This window comes from Alosa sapidissima, chromosome 14, assembly GCF_018492685.1.
Source record: "Alosa sapidissima isolate fAloSap1 chromosome 14, fAloSap1.pri, whole genome shotgun sequence".
NCBI lineage: Eukaryota > Metazoa > Chordata > Actinopteri > Clupeiformes > Clupeidae > Alosa > Alosa sapidissima.
Window position 1 is genome coordinate 7,928,625 of NC_055970.1, and position 24,525 is coordinate 7,953,149.

The 24,525-nt window shown below is 45.8% G+C and overlaps 1 long non-coding RNA gene across 1 annotated transcript in view; it reads right to left on the reverse strand.

Annotated features, from left to right (window-relative positions):
- The window catches only part of LOC121681531, a 54,759-nt gene extending 30,504 nt beyond the window's left edge, over positions 1–24,255 (reverse strand). The window contains exons 1-2 of the long non-coding RNA XR_006022166.1: positions 24,172–24,255; positions 17,469–17,824 (exon numbers count right to left, since the gene is read on the reverse strand). This is a non-coding gene — a long non-coding RNA (uncharacterized LOC121681531). The remainder of the gene's footprint in view (positions 1–17,468; positions 17,825–24,171) is intronic.
- Between the last annotated feature and the right edge of the window lie 270 nt (positions 24,256–24,525).

The following is a 24,525-nucleotide window of genomic DNA, read 5'->3' on the forward strand; positions in this document are numbered from 1 at the left end:
TCTCTCTCTCTCTCTCACTCTCTTTTTCTCTGCTGCTGCTGTTGCTCAGATCCACCCACAGACACCGCATGAGATAAAATCTCCCTACCCCAGCTTAGCACAAAAGCAGCGGTTCAATGATCTACCAAAAGCGTCTTTAAGCACCCTTCGCATGAGCTGAAACGTGTGTAAACAATGTCAAACACGCTGGCAGGCGACTCTTTTCAAGGTGCTGCCGCCGACGTCTACTTCGCCCTACCAAAACACACACACACACACACACACACACGCTAACAAACAAAGGAGAACCTCTGGCAAGCGACGCGTTACGGGCTGGGGAAAGGCATGTTCCATGGCGTCCACTGAGTGAGTTATCTTAATCTGAGAGTGGGGCAGCGAGCACTCCGTCTGATTTCACTGTTAGGTCTGCTGGGGAAGAAAAGGGAGGCGGAAGACTTCAAAGGGAGCTGAGGGGCGCGAGCGGCTGCTAATTTCTCTGGCCCCAGCCAATGTGGCAGAGGGAGAAAGGGATAGAGAGAGAGAGAGAGAGAGAGAGAGAGAGCGGTGGATTTTAGGCTCTTTCTTCACTTCAAAGCGCCAGACGCCTTAAAAGGTCTAGCTGTGTTTTGACGTGGATCTGCAGAGGTGAATGAGAATCAAGCAGCCACTGCAGCCCCTCGTCAGAAGTCGGGGCTCTCTCCCTCTCTCTTTACTCAGCCCCCTCAGCCCTCCCTAGCCGCACAGGCACGCACGCACACACACGCACACACACACACACACACACCGTGTCTTCACCCTTGACAAAGAGAAGAAAAACAAGAAAACTCAATAATGTCTTTGAGAGGCCGGATTACCTGAGAAGATGCCTGTGTGCGTGCGTGCGTGCATGCATGCGCAGGCAGTGGCGGAGGCGTGCGTGGCCCAGGGAGAGAGAGGTCTCAAGTGCCCCCTTCTGCTGGGCGGCTAAACACAGCCCCTTAAAAAAGCACATCAAAATCTCCCCTTTGAAGCAAACGGCAAGCAATTAACCCCTCGAGTCCAAATTTACAGATTGCTTGGACACGTGACACTTTTTTGGCAGGAGTTGACTGCTGTGCGTGTCTGGCGTCTGTGTTTGTGGATTTGTCTGTGTTGGGGGAGTGTCTGTATGTGTAAATGTGTGTGTTTGTGTGTGTATGTGTGTGTGTGTGTGTGTGTGTGTGTGTGTGTGTGTGTGTGTGTGAAGGGTGGAGGTGCACTGGTACAAGTTAGAGTCGTAGGGGTGGTTGTATTGCTCTGGGTGAGGTGTCTGTTTGTTTAAAGGCAGGCTACCACTCTAATGAAGCAATGAGCAGCGTGTGTTTTTTGAAAGGGGTTGGGGGGGGGACAACCCATTTCTGTCAGTCTGCAGGAGCAAAGTAGGATAAACCTCCAGAGGAGTGGCGGCCCAGCTCCCCTCGCCTCCCCTCGCCTTCCCTCATCTCTCGCTCTCTCTCTCTCCTCAGCTAGGCTAGGCTCCACTCCTCTCCTCTCTCCCCTCATCTCTCTCTCTCCTCTCCTCGGCTAGGCTAGACTAGGCTCCACTCCTCTCCTCTCTCCCCTCACCTCCCCTCATCTTTCTCTCTCTCCTCTCCTCGGCTAGGCTCCTCTCCTCTCCTCTCCTCGCTCCCCTCCGCTCATCTCAGCGGCAGGAGCTGTTTGTGCTCTATTATGTGCACTTCTGCTCACTTCTGAGGAACAATGCAGCTCCACGCAAGGGGGAACAAAGGCAGCTTGGCTCCTCGTGAATTTTAATTAAGCCGTGGGCGCAGCAAAACAATGAGGAGGTCTATCCCCATTTCAAGTGTTTGTGTGTCACCCCCGTTTTTTTTTCCCCCCCTTTTCTTTTCTCTTCTATTTTTTTCTTCTTCTTTTGGCGCCCCCATCACTTTGCATAAAAATAATTAGGCGGGCGGCAGCAGAGGTTGGCGTATGAGACGAGAAGTGAGAGATGAGCAAAGAGCCCGCCCGGCCGCCCCGGCTCACTCAGTGGATGTCAACCGAAAAACGTTTGTTGCGTGTTTGTGGATATTAACATCAACGGAAAACGGGGTGTGCCGCGGTGCCCGCTCTCGACACAGAGATGATAGGGGTGTACAAAATGTCTCCATTTTGAAGCAGGGCAAAAACAGCTGGTTGGAAGTGCAGCTCTGCCTCTGTTCAGAAGCCTCCCTGCTTCAGCTGAAGGCTGGCAGAGCAACAACTTGACTCTCAGCGCAGGGCACAGAGGGCACGTAGTGCTAACACATCAAACGCTTCCCCTCAGCCTGGGCTCAAGATATGGCTGATTTCAGATAAGCAATGAGTACTGTGATAGCTCAAGATCCCAGTGATTTCAGAGGCACGCATCCATTATAAAGGAGTCCTCAAAGTTATCATGGCATCTATGTCAACTGTAAAGTATATCTGTCACTGTCATTTCAGTTGAAGCTTCTCCCCTCTTCAAACTGATGGCAGACTAAGGCCTTGTGTTCAAAACAGCGCTTGCATTTAACTTACAAAGCAATAGTCACTCATCAGATTGCCTTTGCCTCAAAAAAGAAAAAAAAAAAACACTGTCTCTTTCACACTGGGATCTAAACAATTTGACAAGAAAGCACAGTTCCCTGTAGCCTGTGATCATCATCATCCTCATCATCATCATCACCGGGATAAAAAAAAGTGTGCAATTCATTTGTGCCAGTCACAGCACTCCACCGCACCAGAGGCTTCGTGGGCCCTTTCATCCTGGCAGACGGGAGCAGGGAGCGGCTCTGATCTCGGGGCGCGATATTGTTTTACTGCAGGACGGCGACTCGCCCTCCCCTGGCAGACACGGAGATTACACAGTGATTATAGGCAACTCAATATTGTATGACAGCCCCCTTCTTCCACGTGAGGGACTTACAATCATGTTTCATTAATTCGGCTTGAATGACGCCTCATTTCAAGCATCGAGGAGCTTAAGATTTATGTGAAATTAATAACATAACAGATGTCTTTGCAATTTCGCCCCCTTTGGAAGGAAGGAGGGAAAAGGAGCGAAAAAGAAGGGGAAAAACACAGATTACATCCAAAAACTTAAATGGGGCTGAGGAGAAGCCTATATGGGCCATGGCTTATTGGAGCTTTAGGCACCATAGGGGATATTCAGATGACGGACTTAGGCCCGTATCAAATGGCCATCTTCAACCCTGCCTCATTGCCTCCATCCGAGCACAAGCCCATCAATCTTAAGTACTTGAGTGCTGAATATTTTAACAGAGTGTACTGAGAGATAATCTCTTTGACAACAGCCATGGAGTGAAACACGCTAAAACATCACCCCCATGTTTTCAATTAATCAGCACGCCATCTCTCTTTCTTGCTAACTCTCTTACCCCCCCCCCCCCCCCCCCCTCTCTCTCTCTCGCTCCTTTACAAAAGTGTTTGAGTGCATCTGCTTTTACAAATGCTTTGACGATTCCCATGCCTAACCTTGGGAGTCAGACTGCTGCACAGGGAGCTGCCTTGGGCAAAGGAAAAAAAATACATGCAACAGCCGCCTGGGATGAAAAATGGAGACAAACTCCTCAATTCACTCCCCTGTCTTCCGTGCTCCATGCTACCACACTGAGTGAGCTCACAGGAACACCCAAATAAACACACACACACACACACACACACACACACACACACACACACACACACACACACACACAGAGGCATGGAGAGGGAGAGGTACAGTACAGTAGCACCATCAATTCAGCCCGTCTCAGTTTCGGCCAGTAAGAACTTAAAACAGAAATAAATCCCTCAGGCTGGATCCAGGTTGAATTGCAATCCATTTAGCTCCACGTTTTCTATTGTTTAAAAATGTGATTGGCAAGGCAATTTCTCCCATCCGGTTCCTAAGCAGATCCATCAGCTTAATTCGGCCAAATTGAAATGACATCATTGCCAAATTCCAGTAGCTGAGAGTGTCACTGTTCCCTGGGGCAGTGGGATTCCTAAATGCAGCAGGGGCTACTTGCTTATCGCTTCAAAAATTCACCATGACACTTAACTTTGAAATGGGACTTTGGAGTTTGCCCGTCTTTTGTTAAGTAAGCCTTTCATCATGGAAGGCGAAAGACAAAACACCCGTGCTAAGTGACCAGAGTGCCTCAGCATGGAAATGTCTATAAGGGGAAATGTAAATGAACAATGGGAAACGCTTCAGACGTCATTATCGATTTCCATCTCAAAGTCTTTAAGAGTCGTGTGAAAAGCACACGGCAGGGAAAGAGCCCTCTCAAAAGTAGCCAGGTGGCAGCCACACTAAATTGGGAAACAAAGCGAAGAGTGAAGATCAGAGAGGAGGAGGAAGAGAAATGAGATCCGCTGGCATTCGATGAGCACAAGATTTATACAAATTCAAAGGCAAACCGAAAAAGAAAAAAACCCATAATGGAGTACATTAAAAGGCATTCGTAGATGAAGCCTAATATCTCGAAGCGTAATATCTCTCTCCCACCGTAATTAATTTAATCACATTTTCCGCTTCTTACAGTGAGTTGAACTATGAATCCAATTTCATGTCTCCCTCATTGAGGAGCTGCTGTATTTATTCATGGCGGCTGCGTGTGCGACACCTCGTTCATTGGCCCCGTCATGCCCAATGTCTTTGTTAGCGGGCCGAGAGGCCCTGTCTGCCGTCAGACAGCTAGCCGGATCCGGCTGATGAAGGGAGTACAATGAAAACAGAAAAACAATAAAGGGGGGAAATCCGAGTTATTAAATTGGATATTGCAGTAATGCATAATCTAACTCCATCTCAATGGATCTTGAGAAAAGTCATTGTTTAGCGAGAGAGAGTGCAGGCACTCCAGTAATTGAAAAACCAATTCAAAATTTTATGAGAGCTGGGTTCCATGCAATGTAAAAAAAAATAAGCTAAGGAAAGAAAGAAAGCAAGAAGAGAAAAAAGTGGGTGGGCGAACGGATGAGGTTGGAGACCTGCATTAATCTTCATAATGTTATTATTTTTCTCTTTCTCTCCCTCACTCTCGCTCTCTCACTTCCATTCGCATTTTCAGATGAACCATTCTTCCCTCAGCACAATAGGATTCAAGTTAGTCGGCTAATAAAGTCTAAAGGAGACAGACTTAAAGAGTGTCACTCACGCCGTTCTAATAGTTTCCAATTCAGAGTGAACTCTCTCAAACCCCTCTGATGCTCTTGTTGGTTTCTCTGTGTGCTGCTTAACACTTCAATGAGCCCATTAGCTCAGTGCTTCCAGCAGAGAGAGAGAGAGAATGAAGAGGGGAGAAGAGAGAGAGAGAGAGAAAGCAAAAGATACAGTGAGAGAGGAGAAGAGAGAGAGAGAGAGAGAAAGAGAAGCTTGGGCCTTATCATTGTGCTAAAACCTCCTTTTAATCTGTTCTCACTAAACGCTAGAGAGGCATTCAATATGGCCGTTTCATCATTACACCCACACAACATCTTGGTACAAGTTTTTTTTAACGTTCACTTGTTACATCATTCAGGGTGTTCCTCACCATAGAAAGTTGATGGGAAACTATAATGGAAGGAGTCATCTGATAGAAGGAGGTCTGGTTACATCCTGGTACAATGCAAACAGAGAAGCTAAGTGTTATTTACCACCTTTGAGTGACATCCAATTATCGTCCTAAAAAGCAGGTGAACTTTGTGGAATTGGGATGGTGTGTGTGAGCGTGTTGGAAATGTTGAGATGTGTGTGTGTGTGTGTGTGGCGGGGAGGGGGGGGGGGGGTGGCCATGAGGGCTGTGTGGATGACGAATGAAAGCGGACCCCTGAGAAAGGTGTTGGTTTTCTAATAAATGGACACGGAGGTGAGGTGGGGTCCTCGGCCAGGTCTGGGCCAGGTGATGTTCATGGTGTCTGTCCATCTAAGGTGATGCATCGAAGAGGAGGAAGGAGAGGAGGACGAGGAGGAGGACAGGAGTGAGAGGGGCGGGGTGCTTGGCCAGCGGCCAAAGTCGACTGTACCTCTCACCCCCCCCTCTCTGCTCCCGCCAGCACGACATCCATCTCCCGCTCCGCACTGACACCCGCTTTATTCCCACATCCATTTGTCATGTCCCCAATCACCACGATGAATAGCAACTCTGCCGCCATGATGGATGGCACGCCTAATTAAGACCAAAGAAAGGATCTGTGCTCAACCTGAGACGCTATTATCTTTCTTTTTTTCCTAACATTTTTTTTACTTCTTCATCTAATAAGAGAGAGTCCTGATGTGTTTTGTTTTTTTTAAGCTGGGTGAGCAATGCCCTTTATAGGCACTGTCAGTCTGCTGTAGGTCATTTGACAGGAGGTAAAATACAGGAGTTGGGGGAAGGAAGTGGAGAAGGGGGGGGGGGGGGGGGCAACAATTCGTTACCCAGGATGCTTTTGTTTGTTTGTTTGCTGTGTTTAAAACAAAGACCGCATGGTGTTGAGAATTTCATCTGAAGGAAATCCCCTCTGAGATTACTTATTCAAAGACATGCAAATGACATTGCCATGTGCCGGTTTACAAGAAGGCTGTGTTCGTTTTGGAGCCTCTTAATTGCTTCATTTCCAAAATAACTTCCCCGTTGTTTACCAGCGCTGCTGCACAGGAAAAGGCCATGTTCATGGTGGCTGTTACATGCAGCATGCTGTACTGCAGTTGCACAGCGTTACGTGAGCTGTGCATTGTTGCCCTCTGAGCAGTGTCTCCAACACGGCGGCCTGTTTGAAAAAAGCTGAGACTTCACAGCATCCACACAGGGGCTGTGCTCAGAGACAGTGTACGGTTTCACAGCCTGTCTACAGTTATTTTCAAAATGAAGAATGACTCTGGGAGGAAATACAGGAGATGTGTGCGCTGGCTAAACATGGCGTGCTGCTTCAAGTTCTTACATTTCAATGCTAGCAGGCATGTCACAGGCACAGCCGGACCTCATCTCATGCACTCTCACTCCATGCCATGATGATCATGACATCAATGAATAATAATGCATACTAACATGATTGTATATATTGTATCCGAATGTGTGTGTGTGTGTGTGTGTGTGTGTGTGTGTGTGTGTGTGTGTGTGTGTGTGTGTGTGTGTGTGTGTGTGTGTGTGTGTGTGTGTAGGGATACTCGTTACATGTTTAGTGATGTAAGGGCCATGGAGTTCAGACTGTTGAGACTACATGTATGCAAACTGGGGTATCACGTGTATGGATGCTGTCAGACTACAAAAGAGACCGAAACCCGTCTCCCAAACCGTGCATGGAAGGGCACATGTGCCACAATGGCGAGGGCACCGTGTAGCGTCAGCATGGCGAGGTCGGCAGGCTGTGTGCCCTGGCTTGGTTTTATCGACAGCATAGGTGTGAAAAGGCCGGATTTAATTACGGGGGTGCAAGTGAAGGCGTGTGTGTGCATGTGCGTGTGTGTGCCGAGGGGTGGGTCGGTGTGTGTGTGTGTGTGGGGGGGGGGGGTCATATCAGTGGTATTAAGAGCAGGCTGTCATGCTCCACTGCCTTCTTAAAAAATGCAAGCCAGAGGGCAAGCCAAGAGGAACTGAAGCTTCTGGAAAAGGGGGGGAGGGGGGGGGAGAGAAAAGGATGGGAAAACGCCCTGAAAAGAATCAATTACTGTAAATGCATCAGAGTTACTCATGCATGTAATACTGCACATATCAGAACATTTCAGCAGTGGGGCCTCCGCCGCCACAGCCATCAGCGAGGAGATCGCTGGCATAATTCTGTAGAGTAGTCACATTTCAGGACTAATGGCGGCACATTATAGGCCAACAAATCCTTTAAACATTGCATTAAGATGAATTGTGGTGGCAACCCCCACCACCCCACCCCTTCACTCATCTGCCACATCCATCCCAACACCACCACCCCTTCCCCCTAAATATCAGATATCAGCTTCACAATAGGTCTCATGATTCCCAATATGGTTTGCACAATGGCACATTTGCCACGGTCGAGGCCTGAGCGTTACTTAAAGTGCTGAGGTAGACGGTACAGGCTCGGGTGTTATCGCAGGCATAAAATGATTCCTCCAGCTCCTCGGCGAAAGATAAGTCAGCATCTTAAGTAAACCATCAATGCTAACACAGCTTATCTGCACCATCCATGAAGAGCTTCTGCAGCCTAGGGGAGAGATCGTTTAAACACACTCTGCTGTCGTTTAAAGCATAACAGGGTGATGTTGGGGAAAAAGGTTTGTGCTTCAAATAGAGATGACTATTTTCTGTGTTTTAACCTTGTTTCAAACATATTGTAAACACAGCCGAAAATTGCTGTCAACACAAAAAAGGCCATGTACACATTTTCGTGAGCGATTCAAATGTAAGAATTGAAGAATATTTGCTCTTCAGAATCTCTGACATCTTCAAAAAAAAAAATCTCATATTCGGAGGCTCCAACCTGTGTTGACCTCAATCATCCAAAAGCCTTTCTTTAGGTTTATATCAAGAGTTACAAGCTTAATCCAGTGTCGTCAGAAATAACATGTCAAAAAAAAAATATCCAGCAGCCACACACTAAGTCTTTTTTCCATGTCGTCGCTGAGTAGACAAGCAATGTTTATTGCTTTGTAACACGGCTGAGACAAGGATCACAGCCTCGGTCTGAGGGACGGAACGACTGTTTCGGAGCGTCTTCCAGTGTAGACACGCTGTAAACCCACCGGGTGCATGGCTGGGCCTCTTTGTTAACACTTGTTTGTTGGTCATTCTTTTGCCACGATAGCGTGAAAATATTTACCCGAACTCTCTCCTCCCGACAGTCCCAGGCAGAAATTGTCCGCCCGTGTTCGACAACCTTGTAAAAAATCGAGAAGGAAATGTGAAATAATGGAGGCAGAGACGTTGTCGTCAGGGCCAAGGCAGAGGAAGAGGGCTTTATGTCCTGTACAAGTGAAAAGCCATGTCCAGAGAAAGCAATGCTGCAGGGGGGGGGGGGGGGCTCTGTCATGGGGGCCCTGTCGCTGGTGGACTACCTGCCCATTCATTATTGGCTTACTGCCGTCAAGACGAAACAATGGATAGACTGCCCAGAATTGATGACTATATAGAAGTGCATATGGGCAAAAAGGCTTCCATTTACTGCGCTAGTCGGGGTGTAAGCCCTGACAGGCATGATGGATATGACACTGTACCTCAGATTTATCTTGGAAATGGAATAATTACACACTCAATGCATGGCTGGTGGTCTGCATTTATACTGATAGCTAACAGAACCTGACGGAGGCCGTCTCCCAAAGGCATACCCCGCACCACCACACCCCCCGATCCACTCCTCCTCCACCCCACCCACACCGCCCCCCCCTGCGCCACATCAAAGATCTTCACTAACTATTTGGAGGAACAGCTTGTCCTGGTCAAGGTTAAGACGCAGCCATAAGTCTTAAAACACCACGAATGTGCCATTGTCATTACTCTCGCTCCACACAGAGGAAGCTCATTACAAGGTGACCTGATAAGCAAAACATGGGAGAATATCCCCCACACAGCTTTTAGCAGGGTGAAGGACTTCACCACTGGGAACACAAATCGCCCTCCTCCAATGGAGAAATGCATTGGAAAATGGCAGAATTTCTAGCACGACGAAAAACCCTTGAATTTAAAAAGCAAACATCACAAGTAGCTCTTACCAAGCCAGTTTGTCTTTGATCTGGCAAGAAAAACAGAACGCGGGGGTGTATGTGAGAAGAGAAGAGAAAGGAGAAAACGAATGTGTGTGTGTGTGTGTAGGGAGAGGGTGGGGGGTATTACATAAATTCAGTACACAAACATAAGGCATGCAAATGCAGACAGCATTGTCTCAAAAGAATGGGTTTCCATTAAAAGGCATCACCCTACTGTTCCGGTCTGGAAACACAACAGCCCCCCAAACACACATTCATAATTGAGCATGCTTTCCCTGCCAAATCAAGACAATATCGGTCTGCGGCCTCTGGATGTTTTCCCATTGTTACATCTGAGATCAACTTCAGAGTGTTTTCACTCTTTCTTGTGCACACTCTCCCCTTTTCTTTCTTTCTTTCTTTCTCTTTTTTCAGATAGAGAGAGAGATGGAGGGAGAGAGAGAGAGAGAGAAAGAGCAAGAAAGAGAAATGAGGGAGAGGGGAAAAAAAGCAATCCCTCAGTTCTGTCACTGATAATGTTTTTGTATGGAGCGTCGAGAATAATCCCCCACCATCTCCCTCTGCTCTGAAGTGTGAGTGTATTTCACAGGTATCCGTCATCCGGCTGTCAATCCTGCCAGCAGATTTCACACTTCACTGATAGCTCCTCACCTTCGCCTCCCCCTCACGCCCAGATTGCATATACACCAGAAGGGGGAAAAAACAAAAATGAAAATAAAACAGAGGGCTGCATCCAATTTCAGCGGCACTCAAATAAAAAAAAAAAAACAAAGAGTAAAAACATTTTGCGCAAGTACATGCCTGAGCCATTGGCGCAGAGAGGACACTGACTCATAAACACGCGGTGCTGTCTGTGCAGCCAGGGGGAGGCTAGGGCCCACGTCTCCACATGCCCCACTTCCCTGATGGACAGCAGCTTGTCTGAATATAATGAAGACAATACTTATATTAATATTTATCACAGATCTGCATGGAGGCATAGGTATATCAGAGACATATTGGGCCGGCTTCCTGTAAATGTATTACACCAAGCCCTAGACTAAAAGGTTTTTTTTTAATGGAAATCTCTACTGAAGTTCTCCTTTAGCTCAGGACGAGACTTTAGCCATGTACTGGAGACTGGCATATTATTAAGTCAAAAAATGTTTGTGGAGATTAACAGCCTAGAGCCTACAGAAATGCACTCACCTACATAAGGTGGTACCACACAACACAACGACAAATAGACCTATGAACCAATAAACTGGCAATAAACACTCACAGACCAAGACCATTATCATCTTCATCATCCTCATCATGTGGAGGCAGCCGTGGCCTACTGGTTGGGGCTTGGGACTTGGGATGAATTCAAATGGGATAAATGCAGAGACCAAATTTCCCTCACAGGATCAAAAGAGTATATATACTTATATACTTATACTATGTGTTACTTATATACATATACTATGTGTTACTTATATACTTATACTATGTGTTATGTACATGAATCTGTCCACAGCGATGTGCTCTCCCTCACAGGGCGTGAAACTGAGCAAACCCAAAATGAACGAGTGAGTGACAAGGCCGTGGATGGTGGGCGAGACGTTGGCCAGGGTCACATGACTGCCAGCGATAAAGACTGCTGAGCTGGTATTTTCACGGCTTTCTTCGGGCTGATGCCGCACAAGGACCTGATGGAAACATCATGCTGCAGAGTACCTGCAACAAAGACAACAAAGCGGAGGAGTCGGGGGGGGGGGGGGGGGGGGGGGTTATGGAGCCGCCGCACCGAGGCGAGCATCACAGCTGTGGAAACACAGCGCCTTAAAGCAGCTTTAACCTTCATCACGCTCCCATCTCACAGCATTCACTGCGTGACAACGCCAACAACGGCAGCGCGTGGCACACACGGATTTTTGTCTTCCTACGCCGACATGCACCGACTTCCCTTTCATGTGGCGTGTTTATGAAAATACGGAGATACGGGACCACGTCGTGTGCGTGTGTGTGTACTGTATGTGTGAGCGCGGGTGTTCCTTAAAGCACCGATGCGACCTCCAAGTGTGACTTGATCCCTGACTAGGAAGGAGGAGGGTGGTGGTGGTGGGTGGGGGCATATCTACCTCTCGATGAATCCCTTGTAGTACACTTAATTCCCACAGGAACATGGAGTGCAAGGACGCCTCATCTCAGGCACTGAGAGGCATTTGAGAGCAGATTAATATTAGGAACAGTAATATTTCCCTGGCGGCATCTGCATGCGCCGGGGGATTACAGGACTCCGGGGTGATTACCGGCAGGGGGAGCGGGGTTACACATCCAAAAAAAACGAGGGGAAAAAAAACTTTTCATCTGTGCCCTGGGCACACGGCACATACACAGACACACACACAGACACAGACACACACATGTCGGCACACATACACAAGCAAACAGACAGGACAGCACAGAGACACATCCAGCCACATACCGCCTCCATTTTATCCTCATCCTGCATCAGTGTAGCAACAAAGTCTTGTAGTGAAGGAATATGATTCACCACCTTATTTGCCAATGTTGGAGCAATTTAACGCATCCTTTTTTGGAGAAAAAAAATGTAGCTATCACTTGACATTTTGACACTACATTACATGGTTTCCTTGGGTAATCCCCTATAATACAAGCAGCATGCAGGCCCAGGAATGTCTACATGGGAGCAGACATGTGTAGAGGAATGTCAGATTTGGTAGAGAGAGATATGTGATCCCCACAACCCAAGATCCCACGGGGGCAGACCCAGAACCCAGAGGTATCCCAGCAGGCCCAGCCTGTGGCTTTGGGGCCTGGCCATGGGCTTGGGCCCTCAGTATCAGGTTCCTCAGAGGCCCCCTGTGGACGAGTGTGTGTATGGACTAAATGTCACACTATGGTTTGATGTGTGTTTACATTCATGTGTGTGTGTGTGTATGTGTGTGTGTGTGTGTGTTTCAGTGGACTACCATGTCTTTTTTGAATGTCCATGCACTTACATTCATGTGTGCACTTGCGACTGTGCGTGTGTGTGTGTGTGTGTGTGTGTGTGTGTGTGTGTGTGTGTGTGTGTGTGTGTGTGTATGTGTGTATGTGTATGTGTGAGAGAGAGAGAGAGCTCACATGTGTGCGTGCTGACTGACTGGCTGCCATGCCCAATCCCTCTAGCTTCCCTACAGATCTGCCTTATTTCCCCTGCCACGGGCCTGACGCCGGGCCACGCGTGCAAAGCCGGCACAGGAAATCGCCCCGCGGGACTCGGCTTACGACAAGAGGACTTCGGTAATTTCCTCCGCACACCTTTTCGCGTGAGCTGAGACACACAGGCCGCTCTCTGTGGCCCTCCATGTGCAACCAATCACATGCGTAATGAAGGCCAGGCCCGGGCTGGACTGGGGCTGTGGGGGCGGACGGGGTGTGAGAGAGGGGGCGCTCAGACAGGCCTCTCACTGCTAAAAATTATTCAGGGGAAACTACCCTGACACGCCGCTCCGAGCTTTCACCAGGGCAGTTTCAAAGGAAGAAAAACAAGTACAAAAAAAAGAAAGAAAAAAAATGTGGAGAAACTAAATGACACTGCATCCATTTAGGGCCCACGCCAAAGTCTCAGTGTGCAAGACCTTGCACTCATTTGGCAAAGAAGTGAGGAGGAAGAAGGGACGAAATGAGGGAGGGACGTGGGGAGGGGGTCAGCGGGATATTTCCACTCTTCAGATGCAAACTGGTGCCTTTGTAGATGCCACTGGGGTCCTGGAGAGGAATCGAGGGAGGAAGGAAAACGGGTGGGCACGCCACAGATCCCTCACGCAGAGCAGCGCTGAGCACCACCACTAAGCCTCCCCTTCCACCACTTCAAAGGAGGAAACCTGAGAGAGAGAGAGAGCGAGAGAGAGGCAGCGGGGCAGGGCGGGAAGGGGAGCACTGGCAGATACCCCCAAGTGTATTTTCTTGTTTCCGAAATGCACCCACTAGTCATCAATTAGAAGCCTGAAGAGCGCTGTCAACACACAAACGCGCCCACTGTTCTGCCACTTATTGGCTTCACGGTGCCCAAAATGGAGACACACACACACACACACACACACACACACACACACACACACACACACACACACACACACACACACACAGGAGATGCACATCTTAAAGAAATAACTAATCCATCTTGCATGCCAAAGCTCTTTTCCTGTTGATATGAATGACCAAAATATCTGACAATGCACAATGGTGCTTTGGAGCAATGGAGGAAAGCTGATTTTTTTTTTTTATCAAATCCATGCAACTTGCTTGCATGTACAGTATAAGTACATTTTAAGTATATGAAGACCATAATATCATAATGTGTCATAATCAATTGTTGTCAAAGTGTAAAAAAAGAAATATTATGTGTTGGATTTCTTTGTAATTTCAACAGGCCTTCGTTATTCATGAGCCATTCCTGTCCTGGTTGCCAAATGAGACTAAAGGTGGGCCCATTTCCCGATGCGTAATGATCGGTCAGGTGATTATACGCCGCAAATTGCTCTCCACTATTTCGAATACATTTTCCACACCGGGTGGCGGTGTATCCGTCGACGGGATTAAAGGGCAAAACCGACGCGAAACCACTTCCTAAATAACATTTAGAGCGGCATCGCAGGAAACATCCCCATTCATAATCCCTGAAATATATCATTATTGGGATAATGCCCAGGATGAATTACTTTGCATACGCTAGCTATGTGGGGGGCTGACCTGAGCCCAAGCCCGGATGAGCCCCCACGGAGCAACGCAGCCAGACGAATTCATTTTCATTTTCCCAGCACCGGGCCTAATAAACGTGCAGCGCTGCTGCGACACCGGGAGAGTTCACGCAGGCCGTCTTCCAGCAACACCAGCATAGCATACACATGAGCAGCTTTAACACTGACTATTCAAGACAGATCCCTTTAGGTACATAAATGTTCTTCCAGTTATATAGTTCCAGTAGAAATATAGCACACATACATATATATAATACAATTTAAATTACCCACCAGATAGGGGAAAACGTAGACATTCCATCAAAGGGGCAGCAACTTACAAAATGATTTGATGGTGCATCTAACCATAATAGTTATCCAAATATGATGTATTTAACATAGTTATACTACAGCCTGACATAATTCTATTCAAATGTTAGTGTTTGAAAATAAAGACATATATCAAGGACAGGCTGAGCCCTTCCCTGTCCTTGACAAGATCCTCACTGTTCCTATTAACCAGCCAGTCCAATAACACACACAAAGTCACTGGAACAGTTAGTCCTATCCGTGACAGAAAATCATTGATTGAGCACGACTTACCCCAGTCCTGAGCTGTGTTACAGCAGTACAAAAGATAGATTTAAAAAAAAAAAATAAGAAAAAGAAAATGTCTCTACGTCAGTGACATACCATAAGTGCATATGCAGGGCTGCTCTGTGGATCGATCGGGGGCCCGCGTTAGTGTGCCTTTGATCACGCCAAGAGAGAACAGAGAGATTAAGTGGAGTGAGCCCTGTCTGACAAAGGGATCATTAGCTCTCTCCAGCTATCTGTCTCTATGCGTCTGCTCTGTGCCCCATTGCAACGCCTTAGGAAAGACAAGTGTACAACACAAGTGAAATTAAGGAGAGGTTGTAAAAGTGATAGATCTATTGACTGATAACACATCACCAGCCATCAGGTAAGCCTTGTACAGTAATACTGACACCTTACATTCAACACCTGGTCCCAGCAATTCCGTTACAAGGAGAGCAAATAGAATTCGCTTAGAAAAAAAATAATTACAGGCAGTTTTGGTATTAGGATGGGAATGTGGGTCAATTCAGGAGGATGACCTTTCCTCAGCAAAGCAAAACATGCCTGCATCGCTAACACCTCTGCTGTTGCTGCAGCCTTGCTTCCAGATACTCTAAGCCGGATCCCCCCTATAGGCCCACATCTTAAATGATTTAGCACTCTGATCCGCCAACATACATAGCAATTTCATACGCCAGTGATATTCACAATGCTGCACATATGAAATTTCTGGGCATTCACCCCCACCCCCCACCATCACACTCTAATCTTTCTAACACACACACACACACACACACACACAACGATCATAAAAGTGAATCTGGCATAGCCATTAGACGGGGAAATCAGTGTCCCTGATATGTTGCGGAAATATGAGAAATAATGCGAGGGATTATGTCTTGATACTCACTCTTATTTACTCTTACTTGTATTAGGAAAAACACCTGCCTCCTGCTCGAATAGGATCACAGGATTAATCTTAGTAAGACTTAATACGTACAGATGGTCAGACAGGAAAAATTAGAAAAATCTGAAATATGAATACATTCATCTTGTATAATATGAAATATGATTCATCTATTGCAGAGATTACGGCTTGATGTATTGGTGTACTTAGCAAGGAGACAAAGTTAATTTCTTGATAGGCCAAATGTTGCTGGCAAGATCCTCGGAATAATAATGATTCTTCTGGGAATATTATATAAATTAAATTTAAGCCTTCTATTCTGTTTGCATATTAATAGCCCAGGCTGGCTGCCGAGTTGATTCATTCGCTGTCACATTCCTGCATGGCCACTACAACAGATGCTGGCCCTGCCTGACACACAAATTATTTTTTTAAGAAAAAAAATCAGGACACAAACACACAGTTACACCGAAATCTTTGCACCTTGAACCAGAATATGTGAAAAATGATCAATGTGAAAAGTCTTTTGCACAAAATTATATTTTCTGACACGTGTTCAACATCATTCACATGCATGCACACACACACACACACACACACATCATATCATAACAAAACCTAAACAGTCACCTGTCAGACATCGTGGCACTTAAATTGGCTTCAGCGTTACTTTAGCCAAAGGTAAGGCAGTAATTAAAAGCAGAGATATGACCATTTCCCCGAGGACCACCGGGCCTCCCCTTTCCCCTTTCCTGACAAAGGTCTTTCTCAATATCCTGAAAACATGACTTGCTGGGAGAGGTGGCGTGCCACGGGGGTGCGTTAAGGGGAACTGGAATCTTCAGGTTGGGCTCAGATCACACACACCAGGAATAAGAGGCGGCACCCCTGCTGTCCCAAACGGAAACCCTGCCATCATGTACACAAAACACAAAACTCCCACCCAACACACACCACACAACCTGGTGGTGTTCAAGCTGCACGGGGCGGCTCTACCAACACTGCACTCAAAAACAGACACCACTTCAGAGTTGCATGATGTGGATGCAATCGTCTGGCATGGTTGCAAACGGTGGACATTGGCCATGCTGTGTGGTGGATGTGTTTAGTGTTGGGAGGTGTGTGTGTGTGTGTGTGTGTGTGTGTGTGTGTGTGTGTGTGTGTGTGTGTGTGTGTGTGTAAATTCTCATCTGAGGACTGTGTGAAACTGAACACCCCCTTGTACTGACACAGAACAGGGGTGGGGGGTTAAACAGGAGGGGGGCAAGTGTCACAGCTTTATTAAATCACACCTCTACACTCACTGGCCCAGCACTCAGATTGTTATTGACAGGGTGCAGGAAATTCACTTTTGTCTGGAATTTGTGACAGAGGAGGTAAAAAAGCATAACAGCGGCATATTGAGCTTTTAAAGGTATTATTTATTTCCAGGAAGCAGGTTCGAGGAGGTGAGAAGGGGGCGTGGTGGATTTGTTTGAACTACTTTGGATGAGAGCAGTCAACATAAGCACAATGAGGAGGGGGGGGAGAAAAAAACATGTCAAAACTCATATTGAGGCCAGCTGTTAAAATTTGCTGTTTGATGTTGAGCGTCTGTGCCACAGATACACATCAAATCAAATCAAACGCTGCGTGCTCTCCACCGCACACCCCAAAGCAGATTAAGCGTGCTTACCTGGATGTATTACAATTTCCGTAAATCAAGGAAGCTCGCCGCTGAGAAGGGAGACATGTTGAACGCCCCGGCTATGAGAGACAGGCGGGCGCGGTTCCCTCACTGGCGGGCACTGATGAGGTAATCTTGTCACTAAGCACACGCACGACATGTTATTAAGACGCCGCACACAGGTTTGAATACATTAGTGCCAGTGCAGGTAGGGCCACGGGCGAGGAACGCTGGTCCCCCGGGGAGAGAGCATCTCCACCCCGTCATGTTCGGAGAGGGATTTGCACTCCCAGGGACTGGACCCCGAAAATCCTCACTTTTCCTCCACAGACAGGCGACGAGAGCCCAGGGGCACTGCTTCTTCACTGGAGAGAGAGAGACAGAGAGAGAGAGAAAGGGAGAGAGAGGAGCTTTTCATGTGAAGGACACAAACTCCACTTCCACACATCTGACAACCCATCAGAGGCACTCTGGCAACTTGCAAGAGCAGAATAAGCTTGGGACCAACGGTTGACATGATTTCAACAAACTTTCCCAAATTCTGGTTTAACACTTTCAGTGGGAAAGCTTCTGAATTACTTATACACTGAGCTCTGGGAGCCAGAGTAACAGACACTGATCGCCTCGTTCATTGATGACAAATTACTGCCCAATTCCATATAATCTCCAGTACATCTTCAGTGGCCTAAAAACTGAGCCTCTACATGACTGAATCAGGATGCAGTAGTCATAGCAGAAAGTGGTGCTTCTTCTGTTTCTGATATGGAGATTGACCCCCTCGTAGTACACACACACACACACACACACACACACACACACACACACACACACACAAAGAGGTGCAAAAGAAACCTAAACTGATCTTAAATGTTTACTGAGTGAGGTTTATTGCAGTGACACAGTAGAAATATGTGTCAGAGAGCTAGCCTACAGAAAAACGAATACACAAATGTAAAATGGTGGCATGGGGGAGATTAGTAGGTATAAATATCGGTGTGTATATTTTACAGTAATTAAAAACAATTCACGGTAGGCCTATCCGTGGATATAATCCCTGAGGTCACTCTCTTTTACATGTTCCATAGTAGTGCAGCAGATTAATGGCATATTTCAAGAGAATTGTTCAAATTGGTATGCATTGGAAGCATGAAATTTGGCACAGATACTCTCTAAGGGTCACTTTTTGGGGAAAAAGGCGCTGGCCACCCAAAAATTCAACATGGCGGCCATTTTTTCAAGATGGCCGCTATTTCTGTCAAATGTCATTATGTCAATCGTTCAAACAGTGATGTAGGCATAACATTTTGTGAAAATACTCTCTTAAGAATGTTTTTGTCCTTGTCCCTCAAAAATTCAAGATGACAACCATTTTTCAAGATGGCCGCCATTTCTCTTGAATCCTTACATCAATTTTTCAAATGGTGATGCTAGATGTAGTTAGATAGCCGCACCTGAATTGACAGGTTGTGCCAGCACGGGAGAGCCGAGCCAAGGGTAAGCGGGGCAACACATGACTTGTTCATGTATGCTTACCTGGAAGGTGTACAGATCACACGGGACTTAAATGGCACTGGATGAATGATCTGGCTAGGTGTAGGTGACCCAAACCTAATTGTATCCCATACTTGAATGTGTACTATGTCTATGATTGAGGTGGTAAAAGGATAACCCCTCGGCCTTAATCAGACAACAATCCCCCAAAATGGCAAATGAAAATCCCATGTCAGCCAAGAGATCAACTGATTGAATGAAATGTTGGCCACAAAGGAACCCCTCTTATCACCACCTACCCATCATGTTTCTCAACATGATGGCTATAAAATGATTGCCACCAACATTCCACTCTTTCACAATAGTGACCTGGAGATCCTTGAGAAGTTTGTGGTCCTGCTGTATGATCGATCAAGCACAGCTGTCAGTGTAAATGAGGCTAGACTTGTGCTAGACATGTTTGCCCGAAAGCAGAGGCCATATGAAGCCATTCCTCCAACAAGGGCAGCTCTGCTTCAACACACTAAACGTGCTGCATATCAGGCAGGCTGCATATGGGGTCAAGCAACCCAGTGTCAGTCAGAAGCAGAGTCCTGCTGACTGGAGATGAAAAAAGCTTGGTGAACAATGGGGGGTCTTCTGGACAGCAAATGCACCAATTGCACAAAGTTGTGAACAGCTAGCCAAGTGTGGCTGCAAATCAGAGTGCCGTGGAGGATGCAAATGTTTTAGATTGGGTTTCACTTGCACAGAACTGTGCAATTGCAAATGTGAATAAAAAAGTAAGTTTGCAGTGGTCGAGAGCCGATTTCCTGATTCTGGACCATGATATATATGAACACCTTCCTGGATATGTTGCCCCCAATACAACACTTGCTGACTGCCAAGCAGGGAGGCATTGGCTACCATTTTTAACAGTCTTTATTATGACTCGACAGGGCACAACCTCTCAAGCTCAGGCTGGACACTCTAACCACAAGGCCTTTGAGCTGGAAAAAATGTGAATTTATGTTATTTTTTCAATCCTTCCTTTTAACTCAGTCCCAACAGAGTACACTATTAAAGCAACACTCACTTTGAAAAATGCCTTGAATTTTTGCAATTGCCTTTTTCTAAATGTGTGGCCGTTAGAATATTTTTGCTAACATGCATTTGTGCATCAGTGTACATACTACCGAAATGACGGCCATCTTGGAAAAGGTCTCCATCTTGAATTTTTTATTGGCCATCCAGTTTTTTTTTTTTTTAAAAGTGGCCTTAACAGAATATTTGTGGCATATTTTCTGTATCACTTTTTGGAAACAGTGGCAATGAACATAGGACAGGAATGGCAGCCATCTTGAAAAATGGTTTCCATCCTGAATTTTTGAGTGACACATACCTTTTCCCAAAAGAGTGTTCCTTAAAGAGTATTTCTGCCTAATTTTATGCTTGCATCACCATTTGAACAATTGAAATGATTAATATTCGACAGGAATGGTGGCCATCTTTAAAAATGGCGGCCATCTTGAATTTTTGAGGGACAAGCATTTTTTCCCATTAACATTTCCTTTAGAGAGTATTTGTATCCAATTATATGCTTAAATCACTGTTTGAATAATTGATATAATAAGCATTGAATAGCAATTGCGGCCATCTTGAAAAATGGCCGCCATATTGAATTTTTGAGTGGCCAGCGCCTTTTTCCAAAATAGTGGCCCTTAGAGAGTATCTGTGCCAAATGTCATGCTTCTATACCAAAGTGAACGATTTTTTTTACTAATCTGCTGCACTATAGTAGCCTAATTGGCTGTTGAAATAACATCAATGTCATCGAACTTAAGTATCCAGAGGCTGCCATGTCGAGGAGAGTAGCCTATATTTTGACTTTCTGTTCGGCTAATTCGTCTTCCTTCCAATGTTGGTCTTTACTCAGATTGCTGTGGGCGGCCTTGAACTGGAAGCTTGAGCTTTTTCAGACTCCCGCCACGGAACGGAGCGCGCGACACTAGAGCTGCACACACCGAGACGCGTGTCCCATAAACACACACAAATCATTTACATGCTGCTCTCATCAAAGCCGGCACTTCACATTTCCTCTGAGATTTTTCCGCTGATCTGAGGTTCCACTTGCATCTCCGAGCGCGTCGGCTAACCTTTGCGACTGCCAAGAAATTTGATTAATTTTTTAAATACAGCTGTTGACCTATTATTGAGACGGAGGAGGGCCACGGGAGACATTCACGCGCTCTCAGCACATAATGGAGCGCGTTATTTCATCAGTGTTTACAAGCCGCCGTAAAAGAGAAACAGAGAGACTGGAGTGAAGGAAAAAAGACATTAAATAAAAATAATTCATACATCCTCAAAGCTCTGATTCATTCATTGTCTCTCGCCTCAGTAGTTGCATCCGATGACAGAAAAGGAGCAGACTATGGAACAATAATTACCCTGTAGTGTTAAAGTCACCATGCTGCCTAATGCACTCATAAATAAAGGATGACAAAGATAATGGATTTATGTTCAATAATTTATCTGAACATTTCTATCAGAGTGATATTATATGTCATGCTTTGTTGTAACAGAGTACTTAGCGAAATTAACTTTTACTTAAAACAACATAACCTACTGCATACCAATGCAGAATTGTGATGTCCAGTCTTTCCTAGTATCTTAGGGGTATTTTAATTCTTGCCTGTTTACTCCCCACCACTGTACTTGACTAAAGCTGCACATTAAAGAGCCGCTTTGATTCCCAACCCAAACAGTTGTGTCATTATTATTAATCAAAGCCCCTCTCAAACTTTGCTTAGAGGGTTTTGCATAATGATCATGTCAGACTTCAGACTTTATGTACCCCCCCCCCCTTTCTTCCATCCAGCTGGATCTTCTCCACAGCTGCCCAAGAAGGCCACGACAATCCAGATGTGACCATACTTGTCATTCATGATCATAAAGGAAACATGTAGAGAACTGACTCACTATTGATTTAACATAACATCTGACCACTTCCAATGAATATTCTATGGGCCAATATGGATATCGGACATCAGAGCAAGTCCATCCTTCTGAACCAGGCTTAAGACTGCCTATCCTGTTCTAGGGCCAGCTGGACTTAGGCAAGAGGACTGGGCCTTCATTCCCTGCCTGGTCAATTCCCAGAACTGAAGTGACACTGAGAATAGCTGAGAGGATGGCAACTTGTTCTGGCTTTTAATTACATGGCACATGAACAGAATCTGGCAATGGCTTGTAGTCAGATGGTGACATCTGTCAAATGTATGTTTTCCTGTTAATACATGATGTTGTCAGTGACAAACGCATGCAGCTTTCTCAGCCACATATCCTAATGCATGCACAGACCAAGCACCAACATATACACTTCCTTACTCAATGCATGTTGTAGCGTGAAAGACTCTCTATCTAAACAAGCACTGCTAGTGTACTGTGCAATGAAACTCCCTCTCTCTAAACACACACACAAAAACACACCAACACACGTATTCCTCCACCCGTATACAAGTACATACATAGGCTACACAAACTCTGAGGCAAAGAGCCAAGTGAAAGCTCAGGCTGCCTCAATCTAAAGGGGACCTGGCAGTCAACAAACGCAGAATAAAAGAAACAATTTACATGCAAATCAAAGTTTATCATCTCAATCTCCTTATGCCTGTTTTCGCAGGCAAATTTGCATTCATATGCACAAAGGCATTCACTTAGTCCCCCCACGACCCCCCTACCCAACCCCACCAAACCAAGCTTACACATCTAAGCATTTTCTATATGGGAGAAAAGCGGATGCTCTTTTAATCGCCAGCCAGGCTTCTCTCTGACTGATGGGAGATTGTTCTCTGTCAGATGGGGGAGATGGCAGCATGTATCAGAGCATGAAATAAAGCCTTACTCTAAAGTGACAAGACCAGGATATTGTAAGCAAATGGATGTTACATTTACTCTGAGGCTGCAAACAGCGGGCTATGAAAAATTAACTGTTCTCTGGCTCAATGCAGGGAAATTGGTCGGTGAGATATGCCGCAAAAATCCTGTTCAAGAGCTATTCGTCTGTCAGATCACTCCACTAAGTCCTTTGGCTTTCTCTTATAAAGAGTCCACGTCAATACACTGTCGAGATTAATCCTCCGCTGGAGAAAAAAGAGATGTCAAAAGGAGTTAAAAGAAATCCAGGGGCAATCTGCAGGCCTGCTCAAGCTCAGGGAGCTCCTCTAAGAACCCATCAAAGAGCGCAGGGCTTAATGCTGCCACGGGAGGGCACTGTTACTTTCACTCACACCGAAGACTCACCGACTTCAAATAGAGGGGGCCTGTCTGTGAGTGAATCCAATTAGGCCAACCGGAGACAACGAGCACACGGTTATAAATGCACACGTTATCGTCGTTAAAAAGGTGTTTGTGTTAGGCCTATCGTTATTCCCGTTGCGATTAAATAGGTTATTTACAAGGACATCACATAATGACCTAAGTCTAATCAAAAAACAAAAACAATGTAATTTACACATTTGAAATGTCATTCATATTGTGGTGGTGATGTATTAGGCCGACTTGCAAAACCGAGTTTAGGCACAAGCATTCCTACTGGCGTTCACCTTGCAAAATCAACAGCTTTAATTGTCTTAAATTTGATTTATTCCCGTTACGGCATGCATATGACCTGTTTTAGGCTACGAGATATGCAAGAACTATTGTCGTTCAATATTGTGAATATATAAGAGGACAAATCAGATGTATTTTTGTCCCCATCAAGAACTGTCGTATAGGCCTACTACATATTCACTACCACCAGGGGTCGACCTTTCACGCCTAAACCACGAAGAGATGTAAAGCCTTTTTCCGGTTTGGCCTAAATGCAACATGTAGGCCTGCAATGTTTCTCCAACACACACTCACTATTAATTACTAGTAGTCTCCGAACAGCACATTAATAACAGCACAAAAATCATGTGGTGTAATGGGTGGAAGATTTCCAGGTCAAATACTTTCATATTTTAGGTTATTCCATAGCCTATGCTAAATCTCGTAGACCACATTATGCACTAGATTTAAGTGGCCTTTGCTTCCTCAAACCTGCTAATTGCACTATCATAATTGTCTGTTCTGTAAGGGAGTTGTTGTTTCAGAGTTACTGTAAATGCGTCGTTTTCTTCAGTGTTATCAAATAGACAAAGTCTAACCACGTTCGATGGAGGGGCGGGGAGGGGAAGACATAAGCTACTGTACATACCCATACATTGAAGGCTTGGACAGCATTTAGCCTATATCTAGCCACTATCTCGAAAGTCAAAACTACTTCTTGCAGTTTCTATTCCCAAATTCAGCCAAGAGGAAAAACAATCTGTTGCATGTGATCGTCACGTGATCGCCCTTCTTTTTTCCAACATCATTTAAAGAGTGTGTTTTTACACATCCCTCAACTATCACCAGAGGGCATCTTTTAGCCTCGTTTCGTGTTGGGACCAGTTCAACAGTGGTCACAACCGATGGTTTAGGAATAATAAATAAATAAATACATTTAAAAAATAGGCAACAAACATTGAAGGTTAATTGTAATGACTAGTCACGGCTGATTTTACCCTTA